The sequence below is a fragment of the Eretmochelys imbricata genome, chromosome 4 (genome assembly GCF_965152235.1).
Source record: "Eretmochelys imbricata isolate rEreImb1 chromosome 4, rEreImb1.hap1, whole genome shotgun sequence".
Taxonomy (NCBI): Eukaryota; Metazoa; Chordata; order Testudines; family Cheloniidae; genus Eretmochelys; species Eretmochelys imbricata.
This window is the reverse complement of record NC_135575.1, coordinates 22,831,871-22,849,547: the sequence shown is the minus strand read 5'-3', so window position 1 is coordinate 22,849,547 and position 17,677 is coordinate 22,831,871. Positions and strand designations below refer to the sequence as shown.

Below are 17,677 nucleotides of genomic sequence, written 5' to 3'. Positions count from 1 at the left end.
TATCCAGGGAGGAAACAGACATTTACATTTGTGTGTGTATTTCTGCCTTTCAGCTTTGGCTGTCAGAGGTGTCTGATCCATCAGACAGCTCCTTTGATAGCCTGTTTTCTAAAGCCATGCTGTAACTGAGCAAAATGCAGGTACCCCTACAAAAATAATGCTCTCTGATCATCATCTATGAATGAAGACAAAAAGCAAAACCAAAACACATGCATGGCATTTTTCAGCAGCTCTCCCCCTCAAACCTGCAGGGCAGTCTGAGCTTTCATCCTGAATGACATGTATTAACAAGGCAAATACTCTACAGAATAGATGGTTTGCCTGAGGCAGCAAATCATTAGCAGTATTGCCAAGCCCAAAATGTTCAAAAATCATGAGTCAGGCTCACCAAAAATCATGATATTGGCTTTAAAACCATGATATTATGTAAAAATATTAGATTTGGGGTTCTTTTTATTTGACATCTGCTTTTGAAGCCTTTAGGGCGCACTCGGGTCACATTTTGGAGCTTTCTCCACAGCTACACAGGTAGAAATTTACTTTTTCTGTAAGAATGAAAGCTGAAATGGTCATATACCCACTTGTCTCCATGAGCTGCGGCTTTAAGGAAAACAATAATTATGAGACTCATGACAAAATCAGGAGAGTTGGCTACACTGCATTAGGACGATAGCTATGCAATAGTAAAATTTTGATACTTTGCTCAGTGATTTACACTACGCAGAGAAAGAAAAGTTCTCTGCCTCAAGAAGTTTACAATCTAAGAACCTGATAATGAACACAGAGCTTAGTCCTGTAAGTTGTCCCATTGGTCTGAACTCCACTAGTTTGAACTGTTGGCTTCAAAGGGACTTCTCACAGTGATAAGGTTTCAGAGTAGCAGCCGTGTTAGTCTGTATCCGCAAAAAGAAAAGGAGGACTTGTGGCACCTTAGAGATACTCCTTAGAGATCACCTGCAGAATTAGGTCCTAAATGTCTAGGAGCAACACAAAACATTCAGCAGTTGTTTGCGTTGTGTGGCACTGTGAGCAGATATTTGCCAAACAGAAATCCCTAGAACTAGCACCTAGTTTGCCATTATCCGATGTCACTACTCATGCTGGGCTCTTAAGCATTTCAAGGCCCAGAGACATCTACATTGGAGTCACATGAGCACTTGCTTGAAGCATACAATGCTGTATTTTCCAGCTGGGGGTGTGACCCATGGAAGCACCAGATTGGTCCAGGGAGATAGACATAGGAAAAGAGCATCTGGGTGGTGAGGGGAGGGAGAGAAGCTGCATGACCCTTGATACCCCCACACCTTTACTGCAAATATGTCCTATAAATGCGGCTAAAGCAAAGGGAAGCTCTTTGAAAGTTACCATGGTCTCCTCTCCCCCAGCTGTGGTACCTAACTGCACTGGATTACAGGCTCAAGCAGTAGCTTACCAGCCTGAACTTCTCTTTGTTCCCAGGACACACAAGTTCAACCTCAAAAGCATGCACACCACAGCCACATGGGGCAAAGGAACAAAATGATACCAATGGACTCTCCACTCAGAGTATCACGTAACCCTCTGGTGAATGGAAGAAACAAAAAAATATACAGCAAAATAGAATAAAATAAAAGGTACAGTAAAAAGGAAAGAAAGAAAGAGCAGTGAGGAGAACAGGGAAGATAGACAGAAAAGAGAACACAGATACCAAGTCCCATCACAGTTACAATGAGGGAGAGATGTGCATTGAAATGGGTGGCTGTAACAAAAGACTGCTATTCACAGCCAATTGGGTTTCAGGTACCAGGTATCACTCCACCCTCTTGCGCACTATAAAAATGAGGTCAATTTAAAAAAAAAATTAGTTGGATCTGCCATCTCCAAAGTCTTCCCTGTGCTCAAGTCCATGCAAATGCATGGAGCCTATTTTATTACAAAGCTTGTGGCAACCACCACAATAATCACCTTGATTCCTCCCTCAGATCTACTCCAGTTTCTCAGGGCAGGTCTATGCTTAAAATGCTGCACTGGGGCAGCTGCACCGCCGATGTCCTGCTTAAATGAAGATGTTCCCGCGCCGATGGGAGACCTCCCGTCGGGGTAGTTAATCCACCTCTGCAAGAAGCAGTAGCTATGTCGACAGGTGAAGCTCTCTCGCCAACATATGCTGCCTACACCAGGGCTTAGGTTGGTATAACTATGCCATTCACACCCCGTAAGCAACTTAGTTATACTGATGCAAGCGTGTAGCGTAGACCTGGCCCCAGTGGAATAGGTTCCACAAACGTTTAACAACAGTAATTGGTTTAGAAGAAGTTTCAGGTGGCTTTTTCACAAATGGCTTTCATTAAGAGCTGAGAAGTGCTCCACAACAAACTGATTTTGAATAAGACCAAAGTGAAATTAAGGATAGAAAATAGGGTCTGGATTAGTGTAAGTACAAAACCCACAACAACCCAGGGGTACCAGGAGAAGGGAGAGAAAAACACACGTTGGAAATAAATTCTGGCAGGAAAACAAGCACTGAAATGGTTAACACTCAGACCAGACCCTTTATCTGCAGCATCCCACCTTACTGAGAGCATAACACAGATTTATGGCCCGAGGACAGGCTGCAGGAACATTATGCAAAACAGTGGGAGCTCAGCTCAGCCAACTGAAATTAAAAGAAGTGGATGAGTTGGTAACTGGATAAAGAGGCTGACCTCTAGGTCATCAGTTTCATTCCAGGCCAGTCCACTACCATTAGAAAGTTTTTCAGTCTTCAGTGCACTATATCAAGCAAGTTTGGTGGGCTCAGATTAACCTATGACAGCATCTGTCAGATCACTGCCACCAAAACAAAACTTTCAGTTGAAAAGACTCAGGACTAGATATGCATGGAGACGACACTATAAAAACATTGTTACATATAGACAGTAGGATGCAAACAAGGGATTCCACTTTGAGCATAACAATGTAGGAGAGCAGCAGCCTCTCCTAAAGGTTTTGTTCCATTTATATTTGAGAATTTAAAGAGATCTAACATTTCCCACACTTCTCTGGGCTTTCCCATCTCTAGTCCCTGTGTAGCCTCAGAACCCCATCCTACCAAGTGCTCAACTCCTCCCACAAAGTGCTGAGCTCCATCGCCTCATGTTGCAGTCATTAGGTATGGAAGGAACAGAGCTCCACTCAGAAGGTGCAAAGCAACTGTACCATGGCTTTGCATCCTTGGCTATCCAGAGCTCAGTTATCCAAAGCTCCCCACATCAGAAACAGGACTATGATCCCAACATCTGTTACTTTTGCTGAACATTCAAGTATCAAATCTTTACTATATGAACATATTAACATCGCCCATGACACTTGGATAATAGAGGCTGGTAAAGTATATAATAGATTTTACTTGATTATAGCAGAGGAATTAATAGTGCTCAAATACTATGTAATAATGAAGAATGGATGGAACCCTTTGCGGTACATGCTCCCAGTCAGAGTTTAAGACATACCTGTGACATTCTATGATCAGTATTCTTGTTTTAAGAAAAGAAACCGAGATGACACAGTTGTAGAAAAGGCAGCTCAGCCTGACAGACAGTCAAGTTGGGTTTAAAATAAACTAATGTAGGTAAACAACCCAGGAAGGGTACTAAGTGGGTAAACTACTACTCAAATGGTCCTAACATTGGCTGCACATGATCAAAAAGGAGTCTGCCCCTCAGGAGAGGCTTGGGCCTCAAGAGGTACAGTACTATAGAGGAACACCAATTCATCACAGATTGACTGGGAAGCATGGGGAGAGAAGAATGCACTGCCACTACTTAGGTTATATCTGCTCTATGGATATAGGGCACATTAATCTCGGAGATAAAATTCTCATTCCATTGAAGCCAATGGGAGTTTTGCCACTGACTTGATCACACAACCAGGGGTGTTAATCCAGCACTGCAATCATTTAAGAGAGTTATTAACATATATCACATTTTAGTAAGCCACCACTAGCTGCAATTGTCACCTGTTTCTGCCTCTCTCGCCTCAGTTTGCATTTGAAAGATATTTGTTTCTAAATAGAAGCTTTCCCCTCCAATGTCAATTAATATACTAAAGAATTCTAGCTAAAATTCCTGGTTTTGTTCTCAAAGTGAGCACATAACATACAAGTAATTTTTTCTCTTACAGATCTTTAACAGTTTCCTCCTTCACCAGTTCTGAATGATGTCTGTGACTTCCCCCTCCTACTACATTTCAGAAACTCTAAGACGCCAGAGGTTTCCTCTAGAGCCAGAGTCAGGAAGTGAACTCTCTTTCAGATGGCTTACTGAAATGCTTTTTCTAAACATATTTTCAAAATAAAATCCAATCGTTTGTGAATAAATGTTCCTCAACTCTTCAAACTTTTTTTGAAGAACAAAAACAAACATAATTGGGAACCATCCAAATTATAAATATTTATGTATGTTTATTCTTTTTCTTACAAGCCACTAAGTCGCTACTCAATAATACTGTCACTAATAGCCATACAATACCTAGCACTCATGACATAGAGCTCCAACACTGATCTTTTATAAATCCCATGGAGAAAGGCACAACAGCATGGGTTACATGTTTTAATTGTTAGGGAGACTTTTACTGTGGAATGGGAGGGGAAAGATGATAAACCGCTATTTGGAAGAGACTTAAATTTTGACTGTTTGCTTTGTAACTCTACACTTAGCACCTACAGACTACAACTTTCAAACACCTAGAAAGGAGAGAGAGAGTTTGAAAGTGGTTAAAACGGTTTATAACTTTTATAATACAAGTTTCTAACACAGCTAGAAAGAGCTAAGTTCAAACTCTGATGTTGGGAGACAGGAAGGTAGTGTTGAACACAACTGCAAAGTGGCACACACTAAGCATTTTTGCCAACAAATTTCCCATCACTGATACCACCAGTTCTACTCCACCCCTGGGGAGTATAAACGTAGACAACACTCCAAGCAGCTGCTGCTATTTTAGCCATCATGTCATTTAACCCTGCAGAGTTGCTGGGGAATTTAGTCAGGACTGAAAATTTCTCCTGCAATGAGGCAAATTGGGAAATTCATTTTCCATATACATAGATACACCCTTTTAACATTTCTGTCTTGTATAACTTTATCTTACTGTAAGAAGTATGTCTTTTCCATACTATTTTGAACAGCAATGCAAACTTTTAACATAGTTTTTTAAGCAGTTGTATGTATGTGCACACACACAATTCTTATGAATGACCACTTCGGTTATTTCCTGGAGCTGTCAGGCACTCAGATACTACAGTAGTAGAAGACAAATACCTAAACAAGTTTTCAGAGGATATCATTAACCCATCAAACCTAATTTTTTAAGTGACTGTTATCAACATTTTAAAAGCGTCATACAAAGAAGTGGATGTATATAGAGAAACTACTGTCCATCTCAAAAAAGAAACTGTAAATAAATCTCTAGCGGCAGGATTCTATGGAAGGAAGTTCAGGTCATGGATCCTGGCACACTGGCAGGGAAGTCCTCAACCCTAGTTTACCAGGCTCCTGTGGCCGATATCATAATATGTCCTATATAAAGTATTTAAGGACAACAAGAAGCCCGAACACAATTGGGAGCTTTCCTACAAACCACAACTTTTTGAATGTGTAAGATGCATCTAAGCGGTTTAAAAAACACAGATGACCCAGGCACCTGAAACAGCTGCATTAGGGCAGTTTCGATGTGACATTGTTGAAACAGATGTTACGCTATCTCTCGTCCACTTCCACTTAAAAATACTTTTAGCAAATCAATGCACAATTCAGAGGCTTCAGTGTAACTTTGTGTTCCCAGCTGCTGTTAGACTGGTATAGAATTCATTGGTGGGGAAGAGGAAGGTGGGGCTCTCTCATTGTGGGAGGCACCATATAAACACACGGTAGTAAACAGTCCCTGCCCCCAAAGGGCATAGGAGAGCTACAGGTTGGGGAAAAGAAGTAGAGCACCCAAGCAGAATTATGATTTGTAAATGTTATGTTAGTGTCGCTTTTTTTTTATAAAGACATTTCATTTCTGTACTGGAGTTTTCAAAAACTTATGGGAGTTGTATGGTTTGAGGCAGATAAAGGCTGCACCCTATAATCCAGAAACTAACCATCTGGTAGAATTCAGAGTAGCAGCCATGTTAGTCTGTATTCGCAAAAAGAAAAGGAGTACTACTGGCACCTTAGAGACTAACCAATTTATTTGAGCATGAGCTTTCGTGAGCTACAGCTCACTTCATCGGATGCATTCAGTGGAAAATACAGTGACGAGATTTATATACACACAGAACATAAAAACAATGGGTGTTATCATACACACTGTAAGGAGAGTGATCACTTAAGATAAGCTATTACCAGCAGAAAAGCGGGGGGGGAGGGAGGGGAAGAAATGCTAGAACGTTTCAATGGGACATTGAAGTCTATGCTGAGGACACATGCTACCCAATGAGAGAATGACTGGAATGTATTTGTTGTTCACATAGAGGACTGTCCCCTAAGGGTCTACAGGGCTTGCTTCCTTTGATCTCCTTTATGGGAAAGAGGTGCAGGGACCCCTAGATTTAATACAAGGCCCTTGGAAGGGTAGTACAGAAGAGCCTGTAAGGTAGCATGCCACTTGTTTTAAAGAGAATTTAAAGGCTATGATGGACATAACGCATCAGAACCCTGGAAGGTTGGTACAACAGGCATGTTGGAGAAAGGTCTTTTGATGTAGGTGACTTGGTATTAGGTTTGAATCTAGTTAGGAAAAACAAAAGTTCAGGATTTGTGGGCGGGACCTTTTGAGGCAACAGAGTGAAGGAGGCAAACAGTTCATGTCAATAGACTGAAAACTTACCACAAAAGAGAGACGGGGGTGAATATGATTTATTGTGCGGATGAGGCAACATTTACTGCCCCTTTAATTGATTTGGTCCTGAAGAGTGGGGAAGAGACTCCACTGGAGAGCACTGAAATTTGGGAGGGTGAACCCAACCCAAAAGTAGGATACGTTGGCCCTCTTGAAATAACACAGGCAGGTATTTTCCAACCAGCCAGGTTTAACGAACAAAATAATGCATTCCATGAAACTACAAGGTCCTGCCCTGCTCCTAGCAGAGGACACTGTGCTAAAGATGAAATACAAAAGACAAATTCAGGAGAAAGTGGAGAGCATGCTAGGCATGGGAGCAATCACTAAATCAAAAAGCCCCTGGGCATCTCCTACCGTGATTGTACCTAAAAGGGATAAAACCCTGAGATTGTGTGTGGATTTTAGAAGGGTAAATGCTATCACCCAACCTAATCCTTACCCTACACCCCAGATAGAGGACCTTCTGGATCTACTGGGCAGTGCAAAATTTATAATACTCTGGATTTGACTCATGGATACTGGCAAATTCCCTTAGATGCTGATGTCCAGGAAAAGTCAGCTTTCATAATGGAATGTGGCCTGAGTTTAAGATTATGTCTTTTGGATTAATTAAACTTCTGAAAGGTAGCCCCCACATTGTCAATGAGGTGCTGCAGGGTTTACAGACCTTTGTCAAGGCCTATGTAGACAACTTGGCTGTTTTTAGTGACTCCTTGAAATCTAGATTATCTGAACCTTGTGGGAATTGTATTGCAGGGGCCTAGAGAAGCCAGCCTCACTGTCCAGGTGTGAAAATGCAAGATGGGGGCCACAGAGGTACCTTATCTAGGACACAGGGTGGGCAGTAAGTTTGTTCGTCCTGACCCTTTAAAAGTAGAAGCCATTTGGAACTGGCCTGTCCCACAAACCAAGGAGCAGGTCCAATCCTTTATCCATCTGGCCAATTAACACCAGAAGATTGTAAAGGAGTTCAGTGACATTGTGACCCCCATAACAGACCTTGCAAAAAAGGGGAAGCCACACCAGGTGAATACAGACTGAGGCCTGTGAGAAAGGCTTCAAGGACATAAAAGAGGCTTTGTCTAACGAGTCAGTTTTTAGTCAGCTCTGATTTCAGCAACTCCTTTGTGCTGTGCTCTGATGCTTCTAATACTGGGTTAGGCGCACTGCTAACTCAGACTGGGGTGGGGGACAAGCAGCACTCCATTGCCTTCTTAAGTAAAAAACTGACCTCTACTGAAAAGAGCTATGCTGACACAGAGAAGGAATGTTATGCCATTGTTTGGGCTATCACGCAACTTAAGCCTCATCTGTATAACAGAACATTTAAGTGCTATTGGACCACTCCCCACTAACATAGCTGTGCGGAGCCAGAGGGACCAATTCGAGACTATTACACTAGAGCCTAGCTCTATAGGAATAGGACATGGAAACAGTCCATATCAAGGTAAAAAAAAATAAATAAATGCAGTAGCAGATGCCTTGTCAGGAGCAGGGAGACCCTGATGCATATTCAGGAGCACCTTCTGACACCATTTTTGCATTGGGGGTGATGCCAGCATACCAGGTGCCAGCTCAGGACAAGGTCCCCATGCTTCAACTGAACACTGACAAATGCATAGCTGAAATCAGTCTGGCTCACCTGTGAGTTAGTATTGTTACATTAGTATAGGCATTCAAATTATATATTGACTTTATGGAATGCCTGTAGGTTGCTGCATGCATTAATCTCACTTATAACATCTGTACCCCATATCAGAAGGTAAAATTTGAGTGTTTGCACTGTAAGTGACCGGACAGGAGAGAGACATTAACTAGCGTCAAGTGCTGATCTCCAACAAAAGGTGTCACATCCTGGCCAACAAGGAAGGCCCATCAACACCAGACAGATGAGAGTAGAATACTAAAAAGAGGACTAAAGACTTTGTTGTTTACTCTTCCTGCCCCCAAGAAGAAGAGTCTTGCAAGGGAATTCCTCCCATCAGCTGAGCTTTTAGCTCCCAGCAGAAGAGGGTGGGGGAGAGAGAAGAGCAAGGAGGAACTGTATCTTTATGCTGCTTTGACTGTAAGGAACAAGGATTACTAGGCTTAAGCAAAAGATCCCCAGCATTTAGCCTGGGTTAGCCTTAAAGGATATATAGAGCTTGCTTGCTACAGAAGCTTCTATTACTTTTTGAAATTTCAGACTGGAACTCTTCTTCAGCTTAACCTATTGTTATTCAAGAGCAGAATTTGGTTCCTCTATTAGTAATGCTATTTAAATAAAATGAGGTCTTCCATTGCTTTGAAGAGCCACAGGATTAGAGCAGTTCACATACATATTCCTCTTTCTGGTTTGTTTTTAAATTATAAAAAATATAATTTTAAATGTGAGCCATTGCATTATGTTAAAGGTAGATGGACGCTTTAGGGGTTACCTACTGAGGCCATGTCTACACTAGCGAGCTTACAGCGACACAGCTGTACCAATGCAGCCGCGCCACTGTAAGATCACTCGTGTACCCGTGCCATACTGACATAATAAAATCACCGCAATGAGCAGTGATAGCTATGCCAGCAGGAGAAGCTCTCCTGCCGACACAGCACTGTGCACACGAACACTTACACCGGTCAAACACTATGTCACTCAGGGAGAGTTTTTTTCATACCCCGAGCGACATAAAGGGTAGTGTAGACATGGCTTTAAGACATTTCAATGGGCGAGTATCTCAGAGTGGAGCAGTTTGCAGGACTGGGGAAAGGACATGCCAGAGTAGAGCTGGAAGCTTGCCCCTTGGGTTGAAAGAGTGACCTCTGGTGGACCAACTTATTCTCAGGTTTCAGAATTGCTCACTGTTGACTTTTTGCAAAAAGAAAAGGAGTACTTGTGGCACCTTAGAGACTAACCAATTTATTTGCTCAAATATAATTGGTTAGTCTCTAAGGTGCCACAAGTCCTCCTTTTCTTTTTGCGAATACAGACTAACACGGCTGTTACTCTGAAACCTGTTGACTTTTTGTTTACCTATAGTTAATGTTTTCATTATAATGTTTCCCCATGTTTCCATTATAAACCAACAACAATATAAACGATCAGTTCAAAAAATAAAATAATAAACACCAGTAATTATCTCATCATTAAAATTATCAGAGTGCATATTTATAGCATATGATTGTCATATGAGCAAGCCCTTTGTAAGTCTTACCAACCATACTAAATACAGATGACTTTTGAGCAAAACAGTAGTCTACTCCATCCAGTATAAGGGGAATAAATTAGATACTTAGCCCAGTGCTGCATTTTATGTGGAAACACAAAAGAGAAAAAAAATCACAGTTTGAAGAAAGAAAAAAAAGAGAGACAATTGCTGGAAAATGACTCACCACCCAGAAGCCAAGAGCTGAAATTATACAGATTTTTATAACCCTGTAGAGTTGAATTGCAAAACCCAATACTTGGTGGCTGTTAAGCTGTCTTTAAGAACGAATACAACATTTTACACAAATGGGAGTGATAAATCCCGTGCAAAGCTAATTAAGACAATGAAGTTTTGCAGTTAACGTCAACAGACCCTTCTCACACCCCCATCAGGAGTTCAGTCCCTCCCCCAAACTCCGGACAATTTTTTTTTAAAGTCACAAGATCATTAAATACAGCGACTGGCAGCTGCTTGCTTTCACACTCACGCTCTTGCTGCATTTGTTTATAAAGCAAAGCAAAGCCCCCCCCCGCCATGGGAAAGTGTGAGCGCCGATCCCTGAAGGCTGGAAAACCCAACGCAGGAAACAAGGGAGAAAAGTTTCCCAACAACCTCCCCTGGTAACTGCCCGCTTCCTTCTCTCCCCCTGCACTGCTGCAAACGCCCCCTCTATCCCTTCAGGGCGGGGGGAGCAGGAGAGCTCTAGGGGGGCTCTCCCGCTCCAACATCCCTCCTACATCCATTCTCACCTCTGCCAAATCGATGCAAGCTCCCTCAGGGGAAGGGCTGGGGCAGGGGCTTCTCCTGAGCGCTCCCTTCCTTGCAGGGGGAGGGGAGAACGAAGATGCTGCTTCGCCCCTCTCCTCCCTGACCTGTTGCAGCAGCAGACAGCCCGATTAGGCTCCCCCCGCCCCTGCCTCCAGCTGCTGCAGCCTGCGCGCGCGTCGGGCAGCAGGAGGGAGGTGTCCGGGCGGTGGAACGCGTAGGGAGGCGCGCGCGCCACAAGGTGGGTAGGATGGGGGTGGGGGGGGGAAGCGCCCAAGCCCCGCCTCCTTCGCTCCGGACACGCCCCCTTGAGCCGAGCGCGCGCGCAGGAATCCTCCCCCCGAAAGGCCGAGCGCGCAGCGGCTGCAGCAACCTGAGCAGCTGCTCAGGCTGCCCAGCCCTGCAGTCCCTGCAGAGGGGCGGGGCCTGGCTCCCTTGCCTGGCTGGGTTGGGGGGGGGGGGGGGAGAGCTGCGTCCCCAGCCCCTGCTGCAGAGCAGTGACCCAGGGCAGGCCCTTGAGAGTGAGGCACACCTAAAGGGGGGTTCCCTGGGCACTAAATAGTCCACCCCATAGGGGCACTGGGGCATGGCACGGCCCACCCAGTAGGATGTGGGGCGTGCTGCATATGCCCAGTCCTTTGGGACGGGAGAAGGTTGCATGGCCCAGACCATGAGGGTGCTGTGACCCAGCCTTTGGGACACATGGTTGCTGGGGATGGATCTGACTCTTTGCAAGCCCAGAGCCCATTCCTCACCCTTCCCTGAGTCAGCTCAAGAATTGTTGCCACCAGTGTGACTTGCATGCCCAGTTACCGGTGGGTCTCAAGCCACATCTTGAAGTCATAGGCATGGGAACTAGGGGTGCTGGGGGGTGATGCTACTGCAGCACCCCTGAGGTCCCAGCTGCTGGCCCCATGTGCCTAGGGCTTTGCTCCTGGCCTCAGCTGGGGGTGGTGGTGGTGGTGGTAAGGGAGCTGGCTGGCTTTCTGCACCCCCACTATGAAAAATGTTCCAGTGCCACTGTTTGAAGTGCACTCAGTCACCTGGCCTCAGCATATTCCGTTTATTCAGATTGCAAGAGTGCCCAGGAGCCCCACTTATGGATCTGTTATGGATCTAGCCTCCTTGTGCTAGGCACTGTATAAACACAGAACAAAAAGATGGTCTCTGCCCTAGAGAGCTTGCTCCAGGAGGAAGACCATAGTTGACAATATCACTCTTCTGGCACAGTGGAACTCTCTACAGTAAGGGTAAAACTCATCTGTTCAGGAGACGCTAGCCGAAAGAGCTAAGTCAACCCTTGGATGCATGAGCAGGGGAAACTCAAGTAGGTGTAGAGAGTTTATTTTACCTCTGTATTTGGTCCTCAGGCCACCATATTGGAATGTTATGTCCGGTTCTGGTGTCCACAATTCAAGAAGTATGTTGATAATTCAAAGAAGAGCCACAAGAATGACTATTCGAAAGCATGCCTTATAGTGTTTCACCCAAGAAGCTCAATCTATTTATCTTAACAAAGAGAAGGTTAAGGGATAACTTGAACACAGTCTACAAATATCTATACAAGGAACAAATATTTGATAATGGGCTGTTCAACCTAGCAGAGAAGGTTATAACAAGATTCAATGGCTGGAAGTTGAAGCTAGACAAATTCAAAGTGGAAATAAGGTGTAAATTTTTAACAGTGACAATAGTTAACCATTGGAACAATTTACCAAGGGTTGTGGTAGATTCTCCATCACTGGCAATTTTGGAATCAGATCCGCCCCCCCAACCCCCCCCAGCTCGCAGATATACTGTAGTTCAGAGGAATTGTTTTGGGGGAGTTCTATGGATTGTGTTTTACAGGAGGTCAGACTATTACAATGGTCTCTTCTGGCCTTGAAATCTATGAATCTATTGAAAGCTGGAATGAAAGAGTTTTAGCTCCCTTTCACTGTTTTTCTTTTAGAGACAGTATCACAGACATCATTTTCAATGTCCATAATATAAAATAGTTTCATATTAGACTGGCAGATTGCCACTACAATAGCGTAAAATATTCATAAGGGCATACAAAGATATTTTACATTAGTGTGTTTTCCCCCCTCCCTGTTTGTTTCAGACATTTTGCATGATTATTTTAAGGAAAATGGGTCAAACTCAATTGGATGTGAATATTTTTGCATGTTCTCAATATGAAAATACAGATTTATTGCTCATTGTGGGTCTGTCAGATTCATATATACCTCTGTGAAATTCTTGGGACAAAATGTGAAATCTGAATAGTTCTGTTGACACCTATTTCAATATTTCCAGTCTCATTCTAATTTTACATTGGAATTTGCCAAACATTTTACGTAGGCTCCAAAATCACTTTGTCACCCACAAAACCATCACTTTTGCAACTTTGTAGCCCTGGAAAAATAATTCATGCCACCAAAAGTGCTTCAGATGTCATGTGATGATATTTTACACATCATTGTATTGCCTCTCAGCACAATGCCCCAGATCCTCAAAGGTATTTTGGCTCTAACTTTGCTTTCATGTTATGCCATCCTTATAGCCAGCCACACACAGTTATCTCATGGGGAAAGGGCTTCTGTGGGATCAGATGGCGAGAGCTTATGATGCTTTAATTCTGCTGCCCGCGCTATATAGCTTTCAGGTTCCACCGCTTTCATCCTCACTATGCTATGCAAAAGAGGGGGTGATGGATACATCTCTTTGTGTACGTTTACAAACCTGTAAATTGGATTTCAAATCTTTCTCTTTAGGTGGTGAGACGCAGCACACCTGTGATGCTGTCGACAGTGTCATGTATGAGGAATAATTTTACATTATGTGAAGTATGAATTATTAATTAAATCCACCTGTTAAGTCCATAGGTTGAAACTCACACAGGTACGGAGGACCCATGCAAGGCCCTCAGCACTACTTGTGTCTCACATTGCCCCTCTGTGATTGCCCTTCTGCAAAGTGATGCCTCTGAACCCCAGCATACTATAAAGGGGAGTTCCAGGAGGGCTTGAAATAGGCTGGCACAGAGCAAGAGGCTGTGGAAGGGGCTATGCTGCATGAATACATGCTGCCACCCAAAAAATTTAGGGACCACAGTATGCCTTTAAGGCCTGATCCAAAACTCATCGAAGTTAATAGATTCCTACTGATCCTTGTGGGCTTTGGGCCAGACCCTTACTGTAGTCCCATGGCCTGTCCATGGGTTGAGGAGGCTGCATTGTGCATCTCCACCAATCTCCACAAAAGAATGAGGCTGAATGTCCCCTCAAGGAATAACTTAACACAGTGGAAGCACACTGAGGGATTCAAAAAGAGGCAAAAACTCCAAGTAGTTTGCTGTTGTGAATTCTCCAAGGAAACCGTAGCTTGTTGCACCTACCACACAGGTACACTGAGGGGTGGATTAACTTAAATGTTGAGTTAGGAATGCTTAACTCTTTGCCAGAGAAGACCTGAAGTGAGGAACACAAAAAACACACAGGAAAGGAAAAGAAGACGAGGAACAAAGGAGATGAGACAATACAGTTAATGACAGTTAAAATAACACAGCTTCAATTTTTATGTTAACGGATAGTCTGTTTTTTGTATTGTGGCTAAAGAACTTCACTGATTTGGCAATACGTTTTCCCCAAAAAGTATGTGAAGAGGGAGATGTGGAGACTGATTTATTGTCCTGTGGGGGTGCAACCAGTACATGAATTTTAGGTGCCAAACACAAGCCTCATTCCTGGTGTTGTTGAAATCATTGGGAGTTTAACTACTGGCTTTGCTAGGAGCAGGAGCAAGTTCAATGTGGAACAATTTCATAAAATAAGACTGTTTGAAAGGTTTCATAATGTATTTGTAGGAACAACTGATCAAACTGGCAAAGCAAGGGTTAATTTGGCTTCAGTCATGCTGCTTGAAGAAGAAGGCTTTTCTCTGGGAATACCTGGCAAAGGGATGGGGGTGAATAAAGTGTATTTGCAGAAATGTGAGAAGAGGCCATCTGGTGCTCAGGGACGTCTTCCATAATCTTATCACAAACCCAGAATAAACTAACCTTGGTGAAAAGAATATTAAGCTTGTGTTTTCCAAAGAGACAGTGAGTGCGTCTAGGTGAGACGTTGTTACTTATCTGCCTCTGAAAGAGCACTATAAACCCTATGTTCATAAGAAATAAGTTTTAATCAACCGTGTTGAGAACATGTTACAAATGTATAGAGAGAGCTGGGAATAGGGTAAGATAAAGACTTTGAGTTAGTCACAGTCAGAAAATAGTCGAAGAGCTTCCAGTCTCTCTCCAGCTGGTTTACAGCAGAAAACAGCCAGTCACTAATGAGTCAACTGCGTCAATGGGAGGTTGTATATATGAAGATGTGGATACCTTCTTGTAACAAAAGAAAGCTACCTTGAATTCAGAAAAATACTGGATGAATTTCTGAAGAATCCAGTAGCAGCCTGTAGGACTGACAGTGTTAAAAGTAGAATGTAGTACCCCTCTACCCCAACATAACACTATCCTCAGGAGCCAAAAAATCTTACCGCATTATAGGTGAAACCGCGTTATATTGAACTTGCTTTGACGCACTGGAGCGCGCAGCCCTGTCCCCCACTTCCCCCCGGAGCACTGCTTTACCATGTTATATCCGAATTCGTGTTTTATCAGGTCGCATTATCTCGGGGTAGAGGTGTATGTCTTATCTACAGACTCCAGAATATTATGTCTTGAATTATTTGTCTGAAACAACATTAGTTAAGTGTATTGTAAGGTGTTTTAAGGTAGTAATGTCAGGCTTGCAATAACATTCCTGGAAAGTTTAAGACTATTTAGCCTGAATTTCAAGAGACTGTTTTTGCCCTTACAAGCTGAACCTTGAGGAATAGTCATTTTCACCAGATTTATGCAGATCTCTGGGATTTGTTTTCCCTCAACTTGTGCTTAATTTTAAGTCAGTTGAAGTCAGTTTGACATGCTTAAATGCATTGCTGAATAGGGATCAGAGTTAGGAAGCTGTAAAAGGGCCATCTCCCAGATCTGATAGTTTTGTACCTAGACTTTCTGTTTAGATACTTGGCTTTTCAGCAGCATACACACTAGTGACAAGTGTGCTCTTTAATTGCTAGTAATATGTCCCTTTATTACGTAGCTATATAGGCTATAAGAAGTAGGCAGAATTTCAGTGAGTTATTACCTAGTTTCAGGAATAATGTATGCAGTTACACATTAGAGCTACAAATGCTACATTACAGACTCAAGCATCCAAGTATCGTGTACATAAACACTTGCAAATTAATTTGGAGGTTCATGCACACAAATGAGGAAAATATTATGTAACATTATCAAAGGTAAGGCAGACATTTTTTTTTATCACACAAAAACAATATAGCTTCATGACAGCTGTAAAAATTTCCTCTTATTTCAGATCACTGTATCCAAAAGTGAATGAAAATATTTTTTTTTTGGAGTATGTTTTGCTTTTATATTGCATACCTCCTTGAAAAAAACAAACCAACAAAAAATATACTGACATGATCAGCTGAGATGTCTGTGCACACACACACACACACCCACACACCCACCCACCCACCCCTGTGTGCCACATCCTGAAAATGGATCTGCTCAGGTCTATCCCTGCATCTGCATGGATTCAATTTCCACACTTTTTCTTTTATCTCGCATGGCCTTTTGTAAAACCTCTCAATTTTCAGTACATGACAAGACAGTTCTTAATTGTTTTCATAAAACAACTTCACGATAAGATAAATCCACCTTTGGTCATGCGGCCCCCAACAAAACCCTGCTCAGTTCTTCAATGTCACCTTCAGCAGGAGAAAAAATAGGCTTGTGCCTTTTATACATCATTAAAAAGGCTTAAAGTGTTATAATTTAAAAAAAAAAAAAGGGGTGGGTTTTTGCTTACTTGTTATAACCTTAAAAATCCGAAATAGGGCCCGGTCAAGATATAAGGCAATATAGGCCAGTGCTCAGAGTCCCAGCTTTTGGATTCATGTGATTACATCAAAATGTCATTTCTCCTGTTAAAAAAAAAAAAGTTGGTAGTCCTCTTGGCTGTGGAAAAATACTTGAAAGCGTGACCTGAGTGTAATCCCAGCAATGATGTCTGCCCAAGTCTGCAGACACCTAAAACAATAGCTCTAAACTGCCTTATGCTCCTCACAGGCGTGTAAACCGCAAGACACAATGTTCAGGGGAGATGAGGAGTCTGCCATCTCCACCAGCTGAGAACTCTGTGTGTGGTGGGAGGAGAGTGAACCTGGCCTGATGTCCACCTAAGCAGATAGCCTCTTGCTGTTGGGGTGAGTACTGGGGATCCCACTTCTGTCCCTCAGGGAAAGGGGATCCATGGTACAGCCACGGATGCTCATGAGGGGAAGGAAGCCCCTGCTGCCACTTTTGGCGAGGAGGAGGAGGATGCCTCAAATCACAGCCTCTCTGGGCAGGAAAGTCAGGTTGCCGCTGTCAATCCAAGTAGGGCTGGAGCTACGAAGCTGGTGTGGAGCCACCAGAGGCCCTGTATTGTGGCATGCCTGCGGCCCCAAAATCCCTTAATCTAGCCCTGCCTGGGAGGCTAGCTGGCAGTTACAATCTCTCAATTTTATCATGCGTATCATGATATTTGGAATTTTTCCTAGAGCTCAGACTACTGAAATAATCAGGTTAGTCCCTGATAAACTCATCTTGCTTTCTAAATAAGTTTCTAGCCCTCATGGCTATGAAGAAAAGATTGAAAATGTGAACCCCAAACGCTCCAACACCAGAAGGCAAATAAAAAGAACCCAAGATTTATTATTTCTTTTATCTCATGATTTTCAAGGCAGCCTCATGATTTTGAATGGGTGGGGGCTGGCTTATGATTTTCAGATACTTGAGTTTGAGTATGTTGAAT

General features: G+C 43.1%; 1 protein-coding gene across 2 annotated transcripts in view; it reads right to left on the bottom strand.

Moving 5' to 3' along the window:
- Positions 1-10,988, bottom strand: part of AFF1 (ALF transcription elongation factor 1) — a 166,229-nt gene extending 155,241 nt beyond the window's left edge. Inside the window, exon 1 of one of the 2 annotated variants that reach the window (XM_077814998.1) lies at positions 10,772-10,988. The gene's annotated coding sequence lies outside the window, so the exon portion shown is untranslated. Of the gene's footprint in view, positions 1-4,138; positions 4,155-10,771 lie in introns of those variants that run through there. The other variant, XM_077814999.1, reaches the window with a different exon arrangement.
- Positions 10,989-17,677: the final 6,689 nt, after the last annotated feature.